Raw genomic sequence first — 25,318 nt, forward strand, 5'->3', positions numbered from 1 at the left:
GTAGCAAGTGTGTCTGTATTCTGTGGCTTGATCTCCGAGCTCAGACTACAAGCCAGCCTTATTCACACTCATATTTATTGTATTTGTTAAGCCCTGCTTCCCATCTTCCATCATGTGCTTTATGGATTTTGTCCACAGTGTTTGAATTTTATATTGAATCTTATTTTAATCCAAACAGATTAAAATCTGTGACATGTTTTCTCTTACTCAGTAGCTCTGAGATAACTTTTTGTATTGGTTACAAACCCATTTCCTTCTAATGACCTAAGCGTTTGGAATGTGTAGCCAGTTTATTTTGAAAGACTAAGCTCTCTTCTGCTGTGGCTAATGAAATCCTGTCCGGACAATCAATATATGGCTGCCCAGAGCAATCATTTATACTTGCAGCAATTGAGGAATGAAAATGAAGAGCTTATCTGAAGCAGTGAAGACTAGAGGAAACAAAAAATTATTTAGCTATCAGTCTTGCAAAACACTGTACAGGTGACTGGTGCCTGCTGTATTCTCAGGCACCTGAAGTGGAATTAGTATTGGTAATTGGATGAATGCTTTAATCAATTTGCAAAACCAGAAAGTATCCATGAAGGTGATATGACCTCCAAAGTCCAAGGAAGATATGGAAATTAGGAATGATTTCTGTTATCACATAATAGCAATCACATTAAAAACATATAAGTAGAATGCCATAAAAATGGTGCTTTATTTAGCACAGTTTCCAAGCAAAGTCAAAAGTTCAGAACAATACCAAAATAGAAAGAAATTTAAAATTGCTAAAGTTGTGGAGAAGGTGGCAGACCACATCTACGGTTACAATATCTGAATCCTTATTTGTCCTCCTGTTCTCCTTTCCCCTTCTACGTCTCTGAGCACGTGCAGTTTAATCCAAGAAAGAATGAGGGGTGGCTGCCTAGATTTTTAAAACTTCTGAGCTGTTGAATTCCCAGTTCAATCACCTTTAATATCTGCAGGCTGTAATAGCTTTCCTGAGAAGTTTGAGAAAAAAGTGATACGAAGTCTTAATACTTCATTTTGTAGCTGGGAAGCTTCAACATGATGAGAGGAAAGTCAACTTTGTCCACAGGGGACAATCACTGCACAGCTGTTCCTGCTATCACCTCCAGTGGAATCAGCACGTGCTCATTGTTTCTGCAAAAAAAAAAAGGCTTTGGTTTTCAGTCTTTTGCTGGCATTTCAAAAATGGCATTACCCAGTTCCATGGCATCTCTTTCCACTGAAACTCTCTGAGTTTTGCTGTTCTCTTCTTCATTCCTTCCACCATGTGAGGAGGTTTCTCTTCCCACAGACACAGTACCAGTGGGAGTTCCACACTTCAGTGTTTCAGGCTCAAATTTTAGTTTTTTTTTTTTTTTTTTTTTTTTTTTTTTTTTTTTTTAAAAGTCCTTATTTGCTGGATGGCTGGTCTCTTCTAGATGTCTACGGGGGAAATAACACAGTCCATATAATGTTTCTGTTTCTTGGTGTTTCATAAACATATGGGCAGGAGTTTTTAGAAGCCTGAAAACAATCCAAGCAAACTAGAGGATTTTCTCATTTGTATAGATTGTATACCAAAACCTCAGCAGAACTAATCTGAACACTTAGTGTCCCTACTACATAAAAACTCTGCAAAAGGATGTTAATGGGACCTTTGCAACTCCTACTGACATTTCAGTGTTTTGTATAGTACTAGAGTCGATTCAGTCACATAGGTCATGTTCTCATAGTGCCTGTTGCCAGGTTCCAGTTTTTGTCTGCTTGCATAAATGGTGTTCATCCCCTTCAGAAATGCTCAAAGACAGACTTTCCAGGGCTTTTCAAAAAAGAACAGCACTAAAAATCTGAATTAGTTTAGGTAACATTGTTGTCTCATCCATATTTCCTTCCAAGAAGATGCTACTCACCACAGGGCTTTGTCCTGTATGCTAGGAAAGACAGTGGCAGTGGTATTAGCAACATGGTATTTCTCAGCTTCCTTCAAATACCATCCACTATTCTTTAGCTAAAAGCCTCACAAAGATGTGGGATAATCTTTTTTTTTAGAGATTGATGTGTGGGAAAGAACAGAGTAAGAGGGATCAGCTGCAAGAGGGTTTGATTCAGTTAGAGGTGGAGAAGCTAGGGTTTGGACTTTTAGCAGTGAAACCAGGCCTTTAAAGCCTTGTGTTGTTTTTGGCAGACATCCTCCTCCTCCCCATCTTATTTACACTCTCTGTTCACGTCAGCTTCTCTTTGCAGCCTGTTATTTGCAGAGCAGAGCTTCTTTGCACTTCCTTCTGCCAGCCTCCAGCTGATCATGAGCTACAGAACAGTCACCCAGAAACCTGTCACCACTGGAAGGGTGCACCAGAACGGGGGATATGGAGTTGGATTGCAAACCATGTGCGACAGGCTGTGGAAGAGGCTGAGTCAGCCCCTTGCTCAAAAGGCCATTATAACATTCAGTTGCTGATCTACTTGCCATGTGTGATTTCACATTGCTGTTAAAATGGCATATTGGCCCTAATCCTGAAAAGCTTTCAGACATGTATGCATTCAGTGAGATAAAGGACTATAGGGAGATGTCTACATTTCCAACAAGGACATCATACTGTGTTTTTTTTTTTTTTTTTTTTTTTTTTTAAGGTTGGTGCAGTGATCTATAAGCATTTTGTGACACACGAGTGTGGGCTAAGCCATAAATGTACATATATGTGATCTGCACATATATACAGTATATCTCTGTATCTGAGTGACGTTACCACATGGATAATAAGGCCTACAAATAGCATAGTCAACAAATTTAGATTGCTATTTTTGTGTCTTTCATTTGTGAACTGCCAAGAAGTAGATTGCTATATCCTCAAATTTATCTTTGAAAATCATCTACAAATAACATGAATAACGTCTGTGAAACTTGTTTGATAGGGTGCCTTATGAGATCACCTCTCTGTCAATTCACTGAGGCTGTGAGTTTGTTCTAGTCTTTAAACTAGCCAGACTAATTCTTTACCTCAGACTGCAGTTTGCGCTCTCGACTCAAAAAAAAAAAAAATAAAATCCAGAGTTCACTCAGCATTGTGGCCACTGTGCAAAATTCTTACAAACCTAAGAATTTTTATTCTGCAGCTGCCTGAGAGTTTGATATCAAATTTCATAGAATATTACACATTTCGCACTGCTTAATAAATAGCAAAGTATAAGGAGAAAGATTGGGAACACAAGGCTCATTGCAGCGTGATGAGCATGCTAATCATACTGTGCTCCTCTTACAGTCTTTGCTGTCAATATGAAGCAAGTATGTCAGTGTTAGACCTGCTCAACCACAGTACCCAAACTACATAAATATAAATGAATTACATATACTTGCCTGTTTACTGTGTATGAATGTATGTATTTATATTTATATACACATATATAGATTTACTGGCAACAACAATTTTTTTTTATTTTACTAAATTATCAGTTCTTTACTTGAACTAATCCAAAGCACAAACACTAATGTTTTCTTGCCTAGTCTCTCTCTTTCTCCCTCAGTTCAAAATATTTTTTTTTAATGTATTTATTTTTTTTCAATTGATGAGTCTCATCATTTGGGGCAAAACAGTGTTTCCTGAAAGAGAAGGACCAAAGAGGTTGTTACCTCATTAATTTTACCTTAACAACAGCTGATGCAGTATGTGCATTACAGTCTACATTTTCTTTATTGCAACACAGCTGGTACACTCTGGACTGCCTGTCTTCCCACATTGAGCCAAGTTTGTCCATCTCATTAACAGTTGTGTGCATCTCAATGCTTGTTGTAAAGGAAATTCAACAAAACTCTCTGAGGTAGTAGGTACTCCTGGTGCTCAGGGCTTAGTCACTTCTAGGGTTCTTTGTCTGGGGAATATGTAGGGAAGTTCTGAATCAAATCTCTCTTTTTTTTTTTTTTTTTTTCATCCTCCCCCCCCCCAATTCCTTGAATGCTTTATCAAAGCCTCCAATTCCTTATATTTTATCTTTTCGTAAAAGACAGCCAACCTTTTTTCCTTCTGACTGATCTTGAATGAGTGTGGCTATTGGACAGCAAAAGAACTGCTCTGGCAAGTCACTAAGAGGGTTTTTGTGCAGAGCATTAGCAAGCTGGATACCTCCTGAGGAGCTGAAAACCCACTGGCCTGCCAACTGCACTGTCAGTTCAGATCAGCAGGTACCATGATTCTTCTTGTACATTTTAGTTAAGCAAAAGTTTAACAATGTTTCTTGAAGAAAATGGTGCTTTGAGAACACTAAAGATGATTTGATATTTTCACCAGAGCTGTGGCTGGTGATACAGAGAATAGGGCTAGTGCCCCATCACACCTCATCTGTATCTTTGCAACCTCATGCTTTAATCAAATTGTTCTTGCACCCTCTTCTTTATCAAAACCTGTATTCTTTGAAGTGAGATTCAGTCTGAAGCACTCTACAGCAAAAGGGCTATATGTGTACAAGTTGCATTGCACTCTACAAGCCTATATTTTGTACTGACTCAGTTGGTCTATTCTGTTTGCACGAGTGGATAGTACTGGAAACCAGATTCACTGGTGGGAATACAGATCTACTGAAATCACAAAATAAAAAGAAGCCTGAGATGACAAAATCAGTAGACTGTACCTTGAAGATCAAGTGATATATCTAAAAATCCTCCGGTCCTTATTGAAAGTGGCCCTACTGTGTTATCCCCGAAAGTGTGAAAGGGCAGGCTAGATGGGGCTTCGGGCAACCTGGTCTGGTGGGAGGTGCCCTGCCTAGGGGGGTTGGAACTAGGTGGTCTTTAATGTCTCTTCCAACCCAAACCATCCTATGAGCCCCTTTTCTTTAGTACAGGAAAGATATACACAAAAACATCTTTAGGAAGATGTTGCATGTGAACAGGCAGTGCTGGTTAATGAGAACATCTCATCATCAAAAATAAAGGAAACTTTTCTGTCATCCCAGACCAGTGTTTTTTAGCTCACCGTATACTGGTTTTACATACATAAAGCTAAAAATCTTGCATTTTCTTAGATCAGAAGAGCAATATATATTCATAAAATTACAACTTACTTAAAAACAAAACAAAACAAAACAAAACGGAAAATGGAAAGGCAAATATTCAGAGATAGAGAAAAAAAATATATATATATAATATTATGGACATATATATACTATATATATACACACTGTATCATATATTCTTGATGTTTCAAGTTTCACGAAGAGGTTTTGCAGGACAACTGAACGAATTGAACAGAGCCCGGAAGGTTCATGTTCAGACCTAGAACGCGTTCTTCCTCGGGTGCTGTGCTCCCTGCTCCTCGTCTCCCCGTGGGGAACTGCCCACGGCCGCCCACCCGCGCGGGGCGCCGCCTGCAGTCTGCCGGGCGGCCACGAGATGGCGGTGCGCCCCCTCTAACCGCACCGCACTCCTGCCCCCACCCCCCCTCCCCCGACCCGGCCCCGGCGAGGGTTCGCTGCCCCCCAGCCCTCCCGCACCTCCAAAATTCAGGTGGAACTCAAGCGGAAACACGATTAAAAAAAAATATATATATATATATATACAGTTTCGTTCTGTTGGATACGTGATGTTTGTCATAGCTGGGACAAAAGGCGGGCGGTGCCAACAGGTATTCGGTGCTCGCGGGGACAGGGAGGGAGCAGGGCCGCCGACCCGCCGCGTTCGGCTGGGGGGGGCCCGGCTGCAGCCCCACGGAGGGGGGGTGGCCGGGAGCACGGCGGTGCCCGGCCGGGGGCGCTGTCAGCAGTAAGGCCCTGCGGAGTGGCTGCTTTCCCTCTGGACGCCTTTCCGTCTGGGTCTCCGAGTAGCAAAACGCTCTTCCAAAACACTCCTCCAAAAGTCAGACAGCACCGTTTCAGCCTTTTGGTCCCTTTCGGGACAAGCACAAATTGCAAGCCTTTTAGTCGTAAGGGTTTACCCAACTTTAGCCATGCTAAAATCTGAATTTTATTTTATTTTATTTTATTTTATTTTATTTTATTTTATTTTATTTTATTTTATTTTATTTTATTTTAGTTTAGTTTAGTTTAGTTTTTGGTCAGAGGATGACTATTTGAGTGAGTCTGGCAGTGAGTGGACCAAGTAAGTTCTCATAAGCTGCCCTGTCAGGCCTGATGATTCAGCCTGGTGCAACAGCAAACTTGTGATTTGCCTCTGAGTGCTTTGCCATATTGTATTCTATGAACACATGGAAATTAATCCTTAGTGACAACAGCTTGGTAATCATCAACGGGGATGAATGTTCAGAGTTCAGTTCCTAACAGCATTCTTGTATCAAGAAATTTCACCTTCTGGCATCATTCCCTTACCCAGTGCCCTTGGATTGATCTTTTATACTTGTCTGTTTCAGCATCGATATTGTTCAGGCTAAAGGCTGTCTGGTAATTAATACATATGCACAATATTTACACAGTGCCTGACACACTTACATACTTTTACATCATAAAGAATTCAGTAACAGTTATAAGCATGACCAATGAGCAAAAACAAATTAAAACCATTAGTTTTATGTGTTTGTCTTAATGGTGGCCTTTGACTAGTTGTGTTCTTTGAATGTGAAACTCAACGTGAATATAGTAAAGGATTTCAAATGGCCCTTTCAGTTCTGTTTTATATGGCCTGTGTCTACAAGAAAGCTGTTTACACAAACTCTGGAAACTGGGTAAGTGCTTATATAATGCTTCAGGATCTGGCTTCAAAAAGAGAAGTATCTCATTGGGTGCGTAATCTATTGCTGTAAATGGAAGTCATACCAAGGGTGAATGTTGGGAAAAATAACTGTTCTGAAAACCCCTTCCATGCCCCCATTTTCCCAGAAGTTCTTTGCTTTTTTAGAAAATGTGAATTTCGAAATGGGATAAAGGTAGTCCTCGGTGGAGGAGCTTGGAAAATAAAAGCACTGCCTGTTATTGAATGAGTGTTTCTAGTCGATTAAGTAAAATATGGCTGGGACATTTTGTTCTTTTCTACTTAAACAGGCTGTATGAATTTTGAGAAATAACACTTGGTATTTAGCTCCCATGTATTATCTCTGATGTTCTTTTTCTCAGTGGGTCTAGAGATATTAGGAATTATCTACCCAGTCAATTCATTTCCTTTAGATCCAAATCATTTATTCTGAATAAACATTCTTGTCCTGGATGTATATGTACTCCTACATATCCACACACGTAATTTTTACAATCTAACTAGTAAAAGAGGCTAAAGAACATATGCAAACAGCTGAGAGTGGGAGGCATTGATTATTAAATGAAGCGGTTGAGTCCAGAGTACAAGTAATTGTGTAGAAACATCCATTTTTATAAGAGTTGGATGACACACTGAGCTTGGCTTGTGAAAAACATTTTAAAGTCATTTATTTTCTCTCTTGAAAAGATAAACACTTTTGTTCAAGGTTCTGCTTATAATAGGAGGTCTGTTCTACCCTGGGTCTACCACTGATGAATGTTGGTTGCTGCTGAACTGGCAGCAGAGTAGAGAAGTCTTGACAGAGGTGGGTTTGCTTCAGAGATTTACAGAAGTCTTTTTTTTTTTTTTTTTTTTTCTTTTAATGAGTGCTTGTGCATGATAGTATTGAGAAGCAGGAAACAATTTTAGAGGGAAGACTTTAATCCATGGTTTTCACTTCAGGAGAAGCTTTTTTTGCCTTTTTTTTTTTTTTTTTTTTTTTTTTTTTTTAATAATGTCTGTAATTGCTGGAAGAATATTTCCTGAGTTCAGCCATTACAAATTCCAAAGACTTTGACTGAGTCTAAGCCGCTTCCGTGTGTGTCTGATCTGAGTTGTGGCATACAGACAGTGTACCCTTGCATGTTCCCTATTCTACAGAGCAGAGTAATGGGGACAGGCAGTAATTTGCAGTACTGGCAAGAACCCTATTCTCTGCTGTCCCAGAGATGATATAATCAACAACTGTCAGATCCCCATCAGGCTTCTGCTGAAGCTGTCTGCTGAACTTAAGTTATGATGTGTATAAAAAAAACAGCTTTTTGTTCGGGTCCCAACTATGTTCAGTCTCTATAATTGCTGATCAGATTCCCATTCCCTCTTTGTTCCCCTTGGGCTTCTTTTGGGTAACAAGGGACACTGCCAGTGAACAGGGCATCTGGTCTGCATTGTGTGCTCCAGTGCGCAGTCTCCCATCATGCCTTTGGACTTGCAGCTAGAGGGCCTTTCCTCTTCTGATATTTCAAGAGGATCAGCCCTGGTCCCCAATTTCCTTCACAGCAAGCAGCCTTCAGTCTTCTTTTCAACAGCAGGTAATTAACTATCTTGCCACTCACCCTGTTGTAGCATGTTGTTGTGTTCCGGCACTGGAAGTCTTAACCAAAACGTAAAAAAGTCTAGTAACCGATGAGGAAGATTTAATCTGCTAATGATATTACTTCAGTTCTCAATAGTGAAGATCAAGCCTTTTTGTATTACAACTGAAATTTTATTTATTTATAATCATTACTTTTCTGTGGTTTAATATGAAAATCATTGCCTCAGGAAAAAACAAAACCAAAACCAACTTTTTTTGTTGACTACTAATTTTAAGCAGCACTTCAATGTCTGACAAGGGGAGTGCTTGATGTTAATTATTTTTTGATGTGAGCATAATCATGTACAAAATTTGCTTTCATGCACAGTCTTCCATGTAAGTTTATGTTTTTGAAATCTGAACCTTAGCAGGGAACAAAATAAACACTTACAGTCTTCAGAGTTATTATAATCTGATTGTCATAGAACAAAATACCTTGTCATCTCCCACTACACAGCTCTTCCATATAACTGTTGATTTGCATCACTTATTCTGTTATACTTCATTGATTATGTTACTTCAAAATTGTTGTTTATTCAGCCTAACAGCCATTCCAACAAGAAAAGGTAAATATGGGATAAACTGTATTTTAGATCCTTACAAAGCCCTCAAAGCTGGAATTCTAAATTCAAACATATGGTGACATTGATGACCTCTGGGATGAAATAGAACTGGATTCTGGATCAAGAAAGAGAAGTAAATTTGGACTAAAGGAAGACTTTGTATCCATGTTAAGCTGCCACTTAAAACATGTAGATCTGGGGGAATTTTAACAAATTGAATTTGCTCCCTCCACTGGAATAGTTTTGGCACACATAGTTTATGGAAGACAGTGTCTAGATATTGATATACAGTTTTCTTACAAACAAATGCTTTCAAACGGTATATAATTGTTCTCTTACTAAAAAGTAATAGCTTTCAGAAAGTTATTAGAAATGCTTTAGGAGAAATGTTTTATGCCAGTGACCTTAAAATTGTTTTCCAGGTGGCTAGTTGTGTTTTCAAGTCATTTGTGCCGTTAGTATGTCTTTAGAGATAATATGTATTATATAGGAAAAATAAACTTTGTAAGAAAAGAAAGTAGCTGATTTACAAAAACTGTAGACATTCCATTCTTTTGTAAATACAGTGCAGGTCATAATGCTTAGCTTTACTATATTGTTATTCTTTGTGTGTTTTCTCATTTCAAAGGTATCAAGAGGATGAATAAGATAGGAGAAGCAAGAGCGGTATCTGCATGTGTGTCATTCAGCCAATATGTGTACACACACACACACACACACACACACACACACACATATAAAGTAAATGCTTATAATTTCAAAATGATGAAATTTTTTGATGAAACTACAGAGAAATTATAACCCTACAAGTCATTTACAGCTATTGCAATTGTGTTTAATACATTCCCGAAGCTATTTTTTTTTTTCCTGGCACAGATGGTAACATCATAACTTCAGATCTTATTCCCAGCCATTGCTGGCTGTTCTTGGGTGTGGGAAGAGGTGATGATTAGCTAAGACAAAACTAGCTGTTCACAACATCTTGTTGGAACTTTGTTGTTATTGGTGATAAAAATGTCTTCAGAATAAACTGAAGACTTTCATAGGAAAATGCCTGCTTCTGTCATTTTTATTTTTATTTTTTAAGTCAGCTGTAAGTGCAATTATATAATTGATGTTTCCAGTGCTATATATTTCTTTTGTTTACATGCTTTTACACATTAAGGATATGAGAATGTTTCAAATACGGAAGACAGCAGGCATTACCATGAGAATTTGTAAACATAATAAAGTTCTTTGAGAACATAAAGTGTCTACATTTGTGAAGTTCTTAATGACACTATTGTCTCATTTCAGCCTATCCATACAGTTCTTTTTCTATGACACTTTCAGTGTATTTTAGTCCACAGAAAGCATATTTGTATCATTTTCCATTTTGTTACTGAAAGGACTGTTGTGTTTCAGCCCATTTACAATGTATTCCTGTGCTTAATCACTGAGCTTAATTTAAGAAAGAACACATGAAAACTGGGTATTTCTCATGCTTCCATAATTAATTGCAGTTAGGTGTTTTGCTGCTTCTGCTTTATAGTTTTATGTGGAATTGGGTAAGGATCTGTTATGCAAGAGAAGGTACAAACACGGGAAGACCAAAAGAGATCACAAGTGAAATAAATCAGAATAGTGGATTTGTCTTGCCAAATGTTGGAACTGATGTCAAACATACTGCTGCGATTACTTCTAATTCAGCAGGTCAATCTTGTCCATGAAAATTCCTCTACATTTCTCAAACTGTTTCAGCTCTTCAGTGACTTTACAGCATCCTTCCCTGACACTTCAACTGATAAATTTATTACTGGCTGTATGTTCTGAGGTAAAGCTATCTTCTGTGTTTACATTGATCTCATGTTGCAAGGAGAAAAGAGAATAGTTCTGAAAGCCTTGGATCTGGGAACATCAGAAATGTTAGCTAATACTTTTCCAAATTTTATTTATTTATTTATTTATCTATCTATTTATTTATTTATTTTTAGTAGTCCAAAGAAGGTTTTTAAGGTCTTATTTACAGCTAATGCATATAGAAGGACCTGAAAAGTAGCTCTGGCATGCTCACTTTCAATTTCTATGTAATTTCAATACCCTAAGCCTCTGGCTACTGTTATAAATGAAGTCTCATCTCAATCTGAATTTAGTAATATTTATACTTATAAATGGCATAAAAGGTATATAAGGTATAAAAGGCAAGTAAACAGCGCTAGGTGTGCGGGGAGTCCACACTCCACCAGCACGCACACACGAACATCGAACATTCTAAATATACAAAACATTGCTTTACATACTAAACCGGAGCACACCTATACATATGTACAATCAGAAAAGGTAAGAAACAATCCTTTAAGTTCCATGACTTAGTCTCCATTTTCCATTCCTTTTCTTGATTACTAACAAGTCTCCATTTTCCATTCCTTTTGAACAATATATCTTGCTTTAAGTTGTCAAGCAACTCGGTCTTCAGGCCTTATATATCCCGTTCTTCCCAGATTGAAGAAAAGCATATCCATCTCCTTTTCAAGGCCAATAGGCCTGGGTCAAAAGGCACGTCCAGGTCACCAGGGGGCGTAACAGCAAAAGCCTTCGATGGCTGTAGCAGCAGAGGGGCCCATGGCGTAGCAGTCGGATCAGTAAAGGAGCCCGCAGCTCCCTCACTGTCTGGCAAACCACACGTTTCTGACTGTGGTCCCACAGGGCTCTTTAAGGCCTCAGAGACTGCTCGCCAGGTGCCGAGCAATCCCACTACAACCTTGTCGTTTTTAGTTGCAGAGTCCCACACCTTGACCTCAGTTTGGTCCCATATTTCAGGATTATAAACTGCCCGATTGTTAATAAGGAGAATAAGCTGTACGGTTACCAGGACAGTCCTTGTTTCTAAGGTCGTATGATTCCCCATAATGCGCAGCTGCTTACCAGCGAGAGGCAGTTGTGTGCGCAGGTCTGCTTCTCTCAGTTTGAGCTTCTCTCCAGCTCCGGTGCGCCTATTTCCAGCGACTTTCTGTATGAGCTTCTCTGAGCGGTTTGCTGAGTTTGGCCGAACCTATCTTCATGAGGCGATCAATGTGCCTGTTCCCGTCCTGGTCTCCGTTCTGCTAGCTGGACCCTATTCATTCCTTTTTCCTGCTTCTTTATTGATGATGTAACTCCATCGTGTTGCCTTTTTTTTTTTTTATCTTGAGGGCAGGCTCCCCTCTTATACCCTTCTCTCCACAGCAGTTCTTTTCAAAACAACTTTTCATTGGTCAAACAACTTTGCAAATAACAGCAACAGTAAACACCCAGAAACTTCCATGCCTCAATGGCTGGAGAACAAGCAACCCAAGACTTCACGGAGTCTCCTGAATCACCCTTCTTTGTTCCCTCTAAACTCTTTTATATTGCTGATGGCCTCATCGTTAAGAGTCTGATGTTGTCATCAACCACGGGGCTTGCCGACCCCCATGGCCACACTCCCACATCTCCCCCTTCTTTCCTAGTATCAACCATCTTCTCGACACGAATTACCACTCCATATATAACAACACTTTATTTGTACAAACAATAATTTGAAGTAAAAACATGCAACTGCTTGTCAAAATATTACCAGTATTAGCCACTGTCCTGGTTTCAGTTAGGGCAGAGTTAATTTTCTTCCTAGTAGCTGGTAGAATGCTATGTTTTGGATTAGGATGAGACGAGTGCTAATAAGAAGCTGATGTTTTAATTGTTGCAGAACATTGCTTACACCAAGCTAAGGACTTCTCAACTTCTCACTCTGTCCTGCCAACGGGCAGGCTGGGGGTGCAGCAAGAGCTGGGAGGGGACAGACACAGCACAACTGACCTAAAGTAGCCAAAGGGGTATTCCATACCATCTGATGTCATGCTAAACATTATACAGGGGTGGCTAGCTGGGGGGAGGAGGGCCGGACTGCTCAAAGTTAGGCTGGACATCAGTCAGCAGGTGGTGAGCAATTGCATTGTGCATCACTTGTTTTGTATACATTATTATTAGTAGTAGTATTATCATCATTTTTGTTATTATTATTATTGTTATTATTATTTTCCTGTCTTAATAAACTGTCTTTATCTCAACTCACAGGCTTCACTTTCCCATTTCTCTCCCCCATTCTAGAGAGGGAGGGGGGAGTGTTAGCGAATGGCTGTGTGGTGTTTAGCTGCTCTCCGGGTTAAACCACAACAGCCACATAAGCAAATTTTGTTGTCCTTCCAAATTATAGTTGATGTAGGAGCATATCTAATAAATAACAGAATGAAGATGGTTGCAGAGAATTTGGAGTTCCTGGGAAACATATTGCAGATCTGGGAGTCCTATATCCTAAAGGAGTTCTAAATTTAGTTTCCAGAACAAAACATTCTTAAGACTAATCATTTTATCATTCCATCACATTCATATCACATTATTATTATTTTTTTTTTTTTAAGAAAATGATTAAAGAGTTTGTCTGTAGCATTCTTTCTTGCAGGTTGTCAGGACCTACACATACACAGCAGTACTCCCACCCGCAGAATGCTGCACAGGCAGCCACATTTCTTTCAGGTCTACAGTGAGAGGCCCAAGAGCTGCTTTGATATACAGAGCTTGATGATGGAGTATCCTGCTTGTAAAGGAGTCCTGCTGCACTTTAAGCTACATGCATGAAAATGCCCTGAAACTTGAACTGCCTAAATCAAAGCCAGCCAGCTGAGAAATCCAGCACAGAACTAGCAAAAGTGGATTGCATAGTAATGAAAATTTGAGAGGCTGATACATCAGCTTCTGGACCCAGTCTAGTTCTAACACCTACAAAAAATCATCAGAATTCCACAGGCTAAGAATGGAAAAATCCTATTAATACATATCCTGTGGATTTGCTATCCTTTGGGAGCAGAAGCTGCTGCTCAGATGAAAGGGTCTTTGCCTCCAGAATTGTTTGGGATTCCATCCCACACACCTAAACCAGTCTGTACCCACCTAAACCCACCTAAACCAGTCTGTAATGGCTCTCACAGGAACACACAGAATGCCCAACAATTAAAGAATTAACAGAGCAATTGTAAGAGCAAATGGAAGCTGGTTGCATTGCCAGGACCAGACCAGGCTGGGAAAGGAATTTCACAGAAACTCCCCAAAGGGAAGAACCCAAAGATGGCCTCAGGTGAGGAGGCTGGCAAGGGCAGTAAGCTGAGACCACTAAGTTAAAGAGACCACTAAATTAAAGTAGAAAAACATGGGTAAAGTGGGAAAGGGAAAAATATATATGGAAAACATTATAAAGCATTTTAATTGTTAGCTTATGTGGAAAATCCATTATATTCCTATACTTCAGCCTTTATGGAAATATCAATTGCAGCAAGCATTTCGGAGGCTGATATTTTTACACAGAAAGAGCTTGCAAAAAACTTGGAAAACAGGGTCATAAGCATCCTGGATTACATGCACAAAATGCAGAGTCCTGTAGCTCTTCCAGATGCTAAGGAGATAGAGAAATGCAGAGCTAAGTAGTGTTATATATGGAGTGGTAATTCGTGTCGAGAAGATGGTTGATACTAGGAAAGAAGGGGGAGATGTGGGAGTGTGGCCATGGGGGTCGGCAAGCCCCGTGGTTGATGACAACATCAGACTCTTAACGATGAGGCCATCAGCAATATAAAAGAGTTTAGAGGGAACAAAGAAGGGTGATTCAGGAGACTCCGTGAAGTCTTGGGTTGCTTGTTCTCCAGCCATTGAGGCATGGAAGTTTCTGGGTGTTTACTGTTGCTGTTATTTGCAAAGTTGTTTGACCAATGAAAAGTTGTTTTGAAAAGAACTGCTGTGGAGAGAAGGGTATAAGAGGGGAGCCTGCCCTCAAGATAAAAAAAAAAAAAGGCAACACGATGGAGTTACATCATCAATAAAGAAGCAGGAAAAAGGAATGAATAGGGTCCAGCTAGCAGAACGGAGACCAGGACGGGAACAGGCACATTGATCGCCTCATGAAGATAGGTTCGGCCAAACTCAGCAAACCGCTCAGAGAAGCTCATACAGAAAGTCGCTGGAAATAGGCGCACCGGAGCTGGAGAGAAGCTCAAACTGAGAGAAGCAGACCTGCGCACACAACTGCCTCTCGCTGGTAAGCAGCTGCGCATTATGGGGAATCATACGACCTTAGAAACAAGGACTGTCCTGGTAACCGTACAGCTTATTCTCCTTATTAACAATCGGGCAGTTTATAATCCTGAAATATGGGACCAAACTGAGGTCAAGGTGTGGGACTCTGCAACTAAAAACGACAAGGTTGTAGTGGGATTGCTCGGCACCTGGCGAGCAGTCTCTGAGGCCTTAAAGAGCCCTGTGGGACCACAGTCAGAAACGTGTGGTTTGCCAGACAGTGAGGGAGCTGCGGGCTCCTTTACTGATCCGACTGCTACGCCATGGGCCCCTCTGCTGCTACAGCCATCGAAGGCTTTTGCTGTTACGCCCCCTGGTGACCTGGACGTGCCTTTTGACCCAGGCCTATTGGCCTTGAAAAGGAGATGGATATGCTTTTCTTCAATCTGGGAAGAACGGGATATATAAGGCCTGAAGACCGAGTTGCTTGACAACTTAAAGCAAGATATATTGTTCAAAAGGAATGGAAAATGGAGACTTGTTAGTAATCAAGAAAAGGAATGGAAAATGGAGACTAAGTCATGGAACTTAAAGGATTGTTTCTTACCTTTTCTGATTGTACATATGTATAGGTGTGCTCCGGTTTAGTATGTAAAGCAATGTTTTGTATATTTAGAATGTTCGATGTTCGTGTGTGCGTGCTGGTGGAGTGTGGACTCCCCGCACACCTAGCGCTGTTTACTTGCCTTTTATACCTTATATACCTTTTATGCCATTTATAAGTATAAATATTACTAAATTCAGATTGAGATGAGACTTCATTTATAACAGTAGCCAGAATCAGTCTTGATGAATTTCCCAAGAGAAGAAATTGTGAGAAAAAAATGTTTTTAAGAAGTTAAAGTTAGTGTCGACATTTTTTATTGAGGAAATTGAATTCACTTTATTTTATTTTATTTTATTTTTTTTAGTGAATTTATTATTTATTAATATTTTGTGAATTGGCTGTCACTTTTTTTTAATCACCAAAATGTTCAAAAAGATTCTGTCTCTACTATTTATCTCTACACATAACATTTTACTGTAACGTATTCAGACTGATTTGTCAACCCCGTTGCTCATAACAGGCAAGGTTCACTGAAATACGTGTTTGAAATGGTGGTCCTGTTATGCTACCCTCTACCATGATAGAATGGTAGTGTGAAAGTTCTGATAAAAACTATTTCATAGACAGGATATGAGAGTAAGAGTAATTCAAATAATATACAGATTTAGCTCTTGGTCCTTTCAGTTAAACTGCTAGCAGAGTGTTAATTAATGGTGTTTGCTCTGGTGTATTGTGAGAAGTGGATCTGTGCTAATGGATAGACTGGACCATGGCCAAATCTAGAACACCTTGGAGTTGGCAGAAGTAGCAGTACTTGGTCAATTACCAACATGAACTAATCTCAAACTAGTTCTGAGGTCCTTATCAACCTGATGGGCTATCTTGCCTGCTTTGTGAAGGTTTTAGACTTACGAGCAGTTTGGCATGAGCAGTGTCTTTTCATTACTCCTGTTTGATTTACAAGCTGTCTTTGAAACTGTTAACCAAAGTGATGGCCTTAAGCACCTTGCAGGACTCTTGTGCTTACTCAAGACCTGAGACCCAGATGTTTAATTTCTGTGAGCAGTACTGGTGGTTCTTAACAGTCCTCCAACCTTGTTCAGCATGAGTTTTCTTGAGTCCTCTGGAAAGTTTCTAGATTTTCAGATGCAGTTTGACTTTGCATTTTCAGTGAATTGATACTGATATAAAAAGGATATACAACTTTACCCTTTTCATCTTGTGTAAGACTCTGTGTGTTATATCCAAATGCTTGTCCTCTTAATTTCAGTATTTTTCTAAACAGATTTTATTAATTTACCCTACCACTTTTTTTGTTTTAAGGAGCTTTTGAGGAAAATCTCAGTGTTTTTTAGTTTATGTGATTAAAATTCTCAAACAGCTTTCCAGTCAGCTGTTAGTTCTTGAACAAGCTTTAATAAGAAAACAAAAGGTGTTTGCTGTCATCTCAGAATCTCACACAGGAGAAATAGATGTGAACTTGTGATCAGCATCAGGCCTGAGCTTCCAGCGAGTGGTGTGGGAGCTGCTGCTGTTACACATATTGTGCTGCTGCATGAGTGGGAGGAGATGAAACTTTTGCCATTTCTATGGCATCACTCAGCAAGGTGTAAATGAAGTATGAAATAAAAACTCTCAACCCACTCAGTGCACAGACAGAAAAAAGATAGTGTTTTATACTTGCTGCTGTGATAGGCTATTTGGTGTAATATTAACCCTACACAGTGCCAAAATACTCTCTTAAGTTTTACAATCTCAGGTCAAAAGAGCAATGATTTCTAGTTAGGTCTCTTCCTTTTTCTCTCTTTCCACCAACGTGCTATTGCACGTCAAAGCTGGTGATGCAGAGCAGGAGTGAGGTGAAAAGACTGACAAGGGGATTTTGTTCTCAGAGAAAGAAATTCTGTAAGTGAATCAGTAGGCACAATTTGCAATGAACTTCAGGGTAAAATGATAAAATACCACACACTGGATGCGAGTACAGATTTAGAAACATTTGTTGTCTTCATTTTATTGAGCTCAACCGCGTGATTTGGAAAGAAGGAGCCATAGGTGGTAATGTATCTATGCTATGTTTAAATTCATTAGCACCAGGGAGTCTGTTTGTGTTGCTAGGTAGCTTATTTGGTGTGGTAGCAGTCTTTGGAAGGAAATGCTTTTCAGGCGCAGATTTGCCCCAAGGTCTTGCCTTCATAGCTTAACAAATTGCTACCTAGATCCTTGTGGGATCCCACTCATTATTTTTAAGCCATAAACAAGTCTCCTGGCAGCCTTCTTTTTATTTGGCTGGAAATGTTCAGTTGTTGAAGCCTTTGAGCTAGATCCTAAGCTGGTGTAAATAATGCAGCTTCACTGATGTCAATAAAATCAGGCCAGTTTATACCAGCTGAAACTCTGTCCCTTCAGAAGCAAGGCAGATCCTAATCTCCATGCCATTCACATAGAGGTGAATATTTCCTTTTTTTTTTTTTTTTTAACAATCCTTGCATGTCCTTTGTAGAACTAAGTGTTTTGTGCTGCAGATACTGCTGAGAAATAGAAAGAAGTAAGATGGATGCTGATTTAAAATGCTGGACACCTAGACCCCTGTCTTGTTCTGCCAGAGACCTCTGCGTGGCAGCATTGTTATTTCTCTTTGTGCTCACATTCTTCCCCTTTTATTTTCCAGTCTTAGAAAAGCATGGGGATAAAGCGACTAAATATTGCAGTAGATATTGTGGTAACAGGAGCTGTTGTGTAGAGGGACATCCAGTACCATCACTGCAGAACAAGCATAAACTGAGAAATGGAGCTTCTGAGCAGTGACCAAGACCCTGCTCAGCTACTGGGCAGCTGCATAAAGGAAGGGTTGTACAGGAAGTATATCATACATGGACTTGTGTGCAGAGTGGGGTCCCTGCTGAATACACTGAGTAGCAAAGTGCCAGGGATTCATACCAGGGATGAGCTTTCTGTAAGACTGCACAGGAGGTAAGGGGATGCGAGACACCTGGCACTGCATTCAGGGTGAGTCAGCCTATAGAATCAGCTTTGGGAAGGCAGGATAAATTCTGGTGGGAGGGGTTTATGTAAACACCATTCTGATTAAAGCAGGGAGCATGAAGGTAATAAAGTATAGCCTGTTCCATCCTGCAGTGCTTGCCAGTGATACCATGTCCATAAGGAAAGCTTTGTGATAAGAAATTAAAATGGCAAGATTCAAAGAAAACCAGGTACCTCTGCAAAGACAAAGAAAATTGGGTCATTAAAACACTCTTCAGGTTTTCAAGAGGCACAGGAAAGACCAGAATAGTGTAAATGTGATGTTTGTATTAAGTCTTAAGAAGGCCAATAATCCTTTTGGTGCACAGAATTGAATATCACCCACCTGGAGAAAAGTCTGCAATACAGTCAGGTGAGGACAAAATTGGAAAGCCCTTTGAAAGTAGGACAGTAGGGGTCTTGGGCTAGTTGGCGGAGTTGTATTCCCCATTATGTTCCCTAATGCAATTTATTACTTAATTTGTTGTGCAATTGCTAGAGAGTGAATTTTCTCTATTTCTGCCTTTCAATAAATTCTAAGCAAAATAAAGCTTCCTCGTTGTTACAGATTGAGAGGGTGGTGGAAATAAGGCTTACACTGCTGCAAAGTCGGATACAGGAGCAGTGCATTAGGTGGGTTAATAAAATCTCAGCCTAATCAGGTGCTACAATACAAAATACTTTCCTATAGAATAAAAATGTCTGTGAAAGAATGTTTTAGATACCTCACATAGGATCAATATAGGGCAGGACTTGGATTTATCATGTCTGTATCTGTTTGCTCACAAAAGTATTGCACTGTAAGTTCTGGTCAGATGCATAGAATAATGCTACATTGCTCTTCTAAGCAAGTTCAAAAACTAAGCATATCATTTGTATAAGGATGGATCCTTGATGCTCCTACTCTTTATTTATAGTTTGTAAATGGATGCTTACAAAACCAAGAGATATACATTCACTCACTATTAATTTATAGCCATATTACCTCAGAATTGTCTTTGAAATTATTACATACAAGTTAAATGCAAACTATTCATTTATGCTACTGCTGACAAACAGCATTCTGATTTGTTCTAGGGAACAGAATGGATAATAAACAGAAACAGTAGGAAACCTTTTTAAAAACGTAATTTTATAATATTTATTGTTGCTTTTAATTAATTAATTAATTTACTTAGTTTCTGAAAGAAATAAAACAAGTGATAGAAACCAAACGAAACCACAGAAGACTCTGGGTCATTTAAGTAAGTGAACTACCAGCTAGCAAATGCAGTTTAATGTAGAAAAATGTTAAACAGTTCACCTGGGAGGAAGGAATCAGTCTAAGGAATATGTACTAAATATGTAGTCATCCAGCATACTGATTAGGAAAGAGGTGGAATAGTGATGGAGAAATGTCTGAAAACATGAGAGTTCCAATGCACTGTAGCATTAAGAATTTTTAACAATATATTAAAGAAGAGAAGGCTGCATAGCCATAACAGAGGATGGATTGAAATTTCATTTAAAACAGGATTACAGTTCCTCAGTTTTTTTTCCTCAGTGGTTGAAGAATAAGGAAAATAGTTACTCATAGCATTTTTCGTATTAATAAAACATTCCCTGCAACTTTTGCAAAGAAATGACTGCTTCTAGAGAGTCTGCTCTCATCAAAGACACTGTTCCAGTTAGAAAACAAATACCAAACTAGAAATTTCAAGCTGTGCAGATGCACGTGTGCACAAACATGCACCAATGAGTATTGATATCTTAGGCTTATTCTCCTATGAAACTGCAATATGCAAGGAGTGCTGCACTGAGTGGTTAACTGCCATATATCCAAATTAATGACCAGAATGGTCAAGAAATAATTTCTGCTTTTCAGTTCTTAGAGCTTGCCCTGCAGCTTCTTCACAGAGACCAGAGGTAAATGGTAAGGCAGGCTGGATGGCAGGGGCCATGCATTCAGCTTGCAGGAGTAATGAGTTACTCCTGAGTATCAGGTGTTTTCAGATGTGTGTAATTATTGGCAGTACTGCAGAAAATGCTCTACTGTGTGGATATAGCTATTCATGTGCCATGCTCCTTCGCTCAGGCTCTTATGCAAAATATTTTTTTTTCCCATGATTCCAGCATGGCCATCTGTATCAACATGACTCCTATATTCCTATTTAAATCCTTCTATGCTGTCTCAAGCTTTTCCCTTTCCCTTTACAATCAACAGCTAGAAAAGCATGGTGCATCAGTGCTGAGCAGCCTGTGTGTTTGTATGCCCCTGTGAAGGGGTGCATGGTTCTGCAGGGAGGGAAGTAGGGCCATGGCACTGCTGCACAGCTTGCATCCAGGGCTCTGAAAAATATCCTGTGGCCAACAGACACATGGTGATTTCAGTGGTGCTGTACTCACTGTCTGCCTGGCAGGAGGTCAGGGGCCCCGCCCAGAGCTGGCAGGATGGAGTATGTGCCTGTGTCAGCTGCTTCTGTTTGCAGTGCAGTGTTTTAGTACTATTCTCATTTACACAGACAATTTAACCTCTTAGACAGGGAACTGGCATCCTTGCCTTTCTGTCAGCGTGACTAGAAAGACATTATGCCCAGATGAAGGGTGAGCTGAGCATTCACAATCAGGAATATCTCACACTTGAGCATGATGTAATAAGTGTTTTATGCATCACTGCCTGAGAATGGGAGGTTACCTGGCAGCTGCAGTGGTGGGGCTGAACACTCTGTGGCATGCAGTCCACCCGTTGTCAAAAGCTGCACTGCTGCAGCAAGAATGCCAAAGAGATGCGGAAACATGCAAGGTGTCCATGCTCTGCCATGCAGACATAGCATATCCTCAGGCTGTCTGTGCAGTCCTGCTTCCCAGCCAGTTCTCTGACAAAAAGCCCACTATATTGCTATTCAGAAGAACCACATTTTGGTGGAGTTGTATGATGTGGTCCATATCTGTGTCAGAATCTATGTAGTATTATTGCATTGTTCCATATCCTTATCCCTGAAATGGCAGAACTTTGCATTATGCAGATGCCACTTAACATCTATCACAGTAACTCCCTGCACAGCTAGACTGCAACAGGTGATCAAATAGTTTGGCTTCATTTTCAAATAAATGCTTATTTATGCAAATGTATGCTTTGAATATGCTTATGAAGAACGGGCTGAAGAAAAATATCCTTTGCTTTAAAGAAAGAGCAGCTGTAGGGATCCTCACTGAAATCCCCTTTGCCTGACTTTAGGTAGAGGCCAGAGACCAGCAGATGGCAATCTCCATCTGTCACAGAAGAGCAGGGTTTTAATGCAGGGGCTCTCGTGTGTGTCTTCCCTTTGCTTATTACAGTTTACTTGAAGGGCAAAACGACCTGAAAATGGTAGGCAGCCTTTGTTAGGCTCAATGTCAGAATCTGGAAAAGCACAGCTGAAATTCTGCTTTATGCAAATCCCAGCTAGTTGGATCTGTAAAAAGCAAGCTAACCTAATGGCATGAATTTGTGCTAATCTTTTTTAATTTTAAGTACAAGACAGAGAGTTATTTTACAGCATTGCTGTGCTTTTCCTCCTGTGTGCTGCTAATCTTTTAATGCACTCTTTAGAAAAAAGAAAATGGCTGTTTTCTTTGCACCCCACATTTTTTTTTTTCCCCAGTGTTTGAAATCAGAAGAAATAACGTGATCTTCGGCTGACTTAAAAAAGGAGTGAAGACACGAAAGAAAAGCATTTACCTGCTATAGTGACAAATCTGCCATGCTAGAGTAATGTGTCCAAGCAGCAGTGTGAGAGTCTAGTTTAGCATTTGAAATGGAAAATGTATGGTATTAAACCTATCACTGTGTAATTTTTATACATTTTTTTTCATTGCAGAACAGAAGATTAATGCTGCTAATTTCAGTTATGTGAAAACGGTGAGCTGATAAAGGACCTGGATGTTTTTCTAAAGCAAATATTAATAGCATAAAAAGGAATATTCATATCCTATAGTGGAAATAATTCTGTCAGTTATCTCACTATGCTGCTTTAAATGAGTTTGCATCATTTCATGCAGTATCATACTTCAGACATTTGATCATCTATAACATGATGATGGAGTGATGAAAAAGAAGGATAAATTAATATCCTAGATATAGTGACACTGGTAAAAATATAGGAAGGTTTCACTGGGAATGCAGGATTTTCTGTACTATCCTTAAATGCAATTTTTGCACTGCTTTCCATCTACTGGACTCTGACAGTGGATTGCATGTAATATAAAGGGTGCATCAGGAATGCTAATAGTTAGCTGAGTAGCACAGAACATACCTTTACGAGTAACATTAATTAGGGAAAGGAATTAACTGCAAACTGGATCTGTCTGGTGTCCTATAGGATAAAAGATGAATAGAGAACTACTATGCTAGTTATGCAAAACCTGAATGTTTGGAAGATAACCAGTGCTCTCAGTGTGGAGCAGGAGACCTGGAGGTCCATGTGAACATGTAGCTTGAGGTAGCTAAGTTAAGGGGAGATGCCCTAACGTGAGTATTGGTGGCAAGACAGATTCTTGCACTTTGTTTCACCCTAATGAAAGGATTTTTATCTGATGATGCTGATGTGGTATGATCTATGAGAAGTAGGACACAAAAGCTTTATGAGAAACCTTGACTATAACCAGACACTAATGTATGCATAGCTTATTCCAACTTACAGGTACTCCATTTTATAGGTCAACTTTTCTTTTAAAAGAAAGATTTTCTTTTAAAAGAAAAGAAAAGAAAAGAAAAGGGAGAGGAATCCAAGCAGTTCTCATAGAAACACTGTGTTTTGAGTGAACGATAAATGATGGACATGCCATAGTAGAAGAAAAACCTCTTATATTAGGAGGAGTGAAAAGAAAATAAAAAAGCATATTTATAAGTAGAAGGTACTGATTTATGAGAAAAGATTATAAAATGAATTTTTGACATGATAACTTCAACAAGTGGTTGAGTACATGCAAATATATTTTGGGAAGTGTGGGCTCAATTACAAGCACAACAGAAATTGCTGGAATTATTTTTCATGATAGAAAAGACTATCTTTTGCAATTACACTAAATAAGGAAAACTCAGATAAAAATCTCCTTTGCTGCAAGAACATTTCTGTTGTAAAGCAACTTCCAAAAGAAATAATACACACCCACTGCTTGAAACAGCTAAAGGTTCATTAAATAATATCACATGGGAATATATAATCATTTTCCTTCTCTAGCATACATGATTAAAGGACAAAAAATGTAGAAATGCTACATGCAATTTCTTCTCAGTCTGCTGAGTGCATGTTCACACTAATGTGGCAGAGGGAGAGAAATTTTTTCAGTGCCTACAGCAGAAGCCTGTTCAGGTGCCTACACTCAGCACCTCAGTTGCACTTTTTCTTGATGAAGGACAGGACAGGGTATATCTAGTGGTTAATCAAAGGTGCCCATGAAAAGCAGCAGCTGGGTTTTACTTAAATGTTCCCAATCACTCTTTAGAAACACTTGTTTTTTGTTTGTTTGTTTGTATCATTGGTTATATGTGGAACCTGCACACCTTTGAGGCCTGAGTTAAAGGCTTAAAGTTACAGGTAGCACCTCAATCTCTTTCTGAATGCATGCGTTTTTGAAATATTTGACCTCATCTCCATAGACAGTTACCTTCTTTTATTTTATTCAAAGACAGCAAACAAGAATATAATTCAAAATTCTTTTTCCTCAGCTGTTGGGGTGATTTTATACCACATTATGTTCATGCAAATAACTACAGAAGGTGCAAAGATTAAAAAAAAAAGAAAAAAGTTTGACTTACTTTCTTCTGCAATTGTGAATCTTTTAAAAGCACTGATCTGTGTTCTTTTTTCCCCTTCTGGTAATCAGGGACAGAGAATGCCAGGACTCCCATACTGGTCTCAAGGCTGATACTGGACCTAGCAGCTGCAAAGGTTTCCATCAGCTGTCCTTGTTTCCAAATTTTTGAAATGCTACCAAAAACAAAGCTTCTCTTTTCTGACAAAGAACTAGGGATGGCAGTGCATGTCTTTCTGGTATGCTAATCATTTTTGGATTTCAGCACACAGATATAAAAATTTGCCCAGCAGGATAAAACTAGAATCTTGGAATGGTCAAGGTTGGAAGGGACCTCTGAAGATCATCTAGTCCAACCCCCCTGCCAAGCAGGATCACCGAGAACGCATTGCACAGAATGGCATCCAGGTGAGTTTTGAATATCTCCAGAGAAGAAGACTCCACCACCTCTCTGTGAAACTCTGTCACTTTCACAGTAAAGAAGTGCTCCCTCATATACAGCCGGAATCTCCTGTACTTCAGTTTGTGCCCGTTGCCTCTTGTCCTGTCACTGGGTACAACTGAGAAGAGTCCGGTTCCATCCTCCTGACACCCTCCCCTCAGATATTTATACACATGGATGAGGTCTCCCCTCAGTCTTCTCTCCTAAACAGGCCCATTAATCTAATGCTCCAGTCCTTTAATCAGCCTAGTAGCCCTCCTCTAGACTCACTCCAGTAGTTCCACATCCCTCTTGTCCTAGAGAGCCCAGACCTGGACACAGGACTGCAGGTGGGGCCTCACCACGACTGAGTAGAGGGGGAGGATCACCTCCCTTACCTGCTGGCAACACTCTTCCGAAGGCACCCCAGGATCCCGTTGGCCTTCTTGGCCACAAGGGCACACTGCTGGCTCATGCTCAGGCTGCTGTCCCCAAGTACTCCCAAGTGCCTCTCTGCAGAGCTGCTCTCCAGCAGGTCACCCCCCCAGCCTGTTCTGGTACTTGAGGTTAT

The 25,318-nt window shown here is 39.8% G+C and overlaps 2 long non-coding RNA genes across 2 annotated transcripts in view; both read left to right on the forward strand.

Annotated features, from left to right (window-relative positions):
- The window catches only part of LOC311437481, a 105,269-nt gene that overhangs the window by 48,388 nt on the left and 31,563 nt on the right, over positions 1–25,318 (forward strand). The window lies entirely within an intron of this gene.
- Positions 8,112–10,105, forward strand: LOC311437482. Its single transcript, XR_014693506.1, has 2 exons — positions 8,112–8,256; positions 9,492–10,105. It is a non-coding gene; the product is annotated as an uncharacterized lncRNA (long non-coding RNA).

The sequence above is a fragment of the Aythya ferina genome (assembly GCF_964211825.1).
Source record: "Aythya ferina genome assembly, chromosome: 5".
NCBI classification, from domain to species: Eukaryota; Metazoa; Chordata; class Aves; order Anseriformes; family Anatidae; genus Aythya; species Aythya ferina.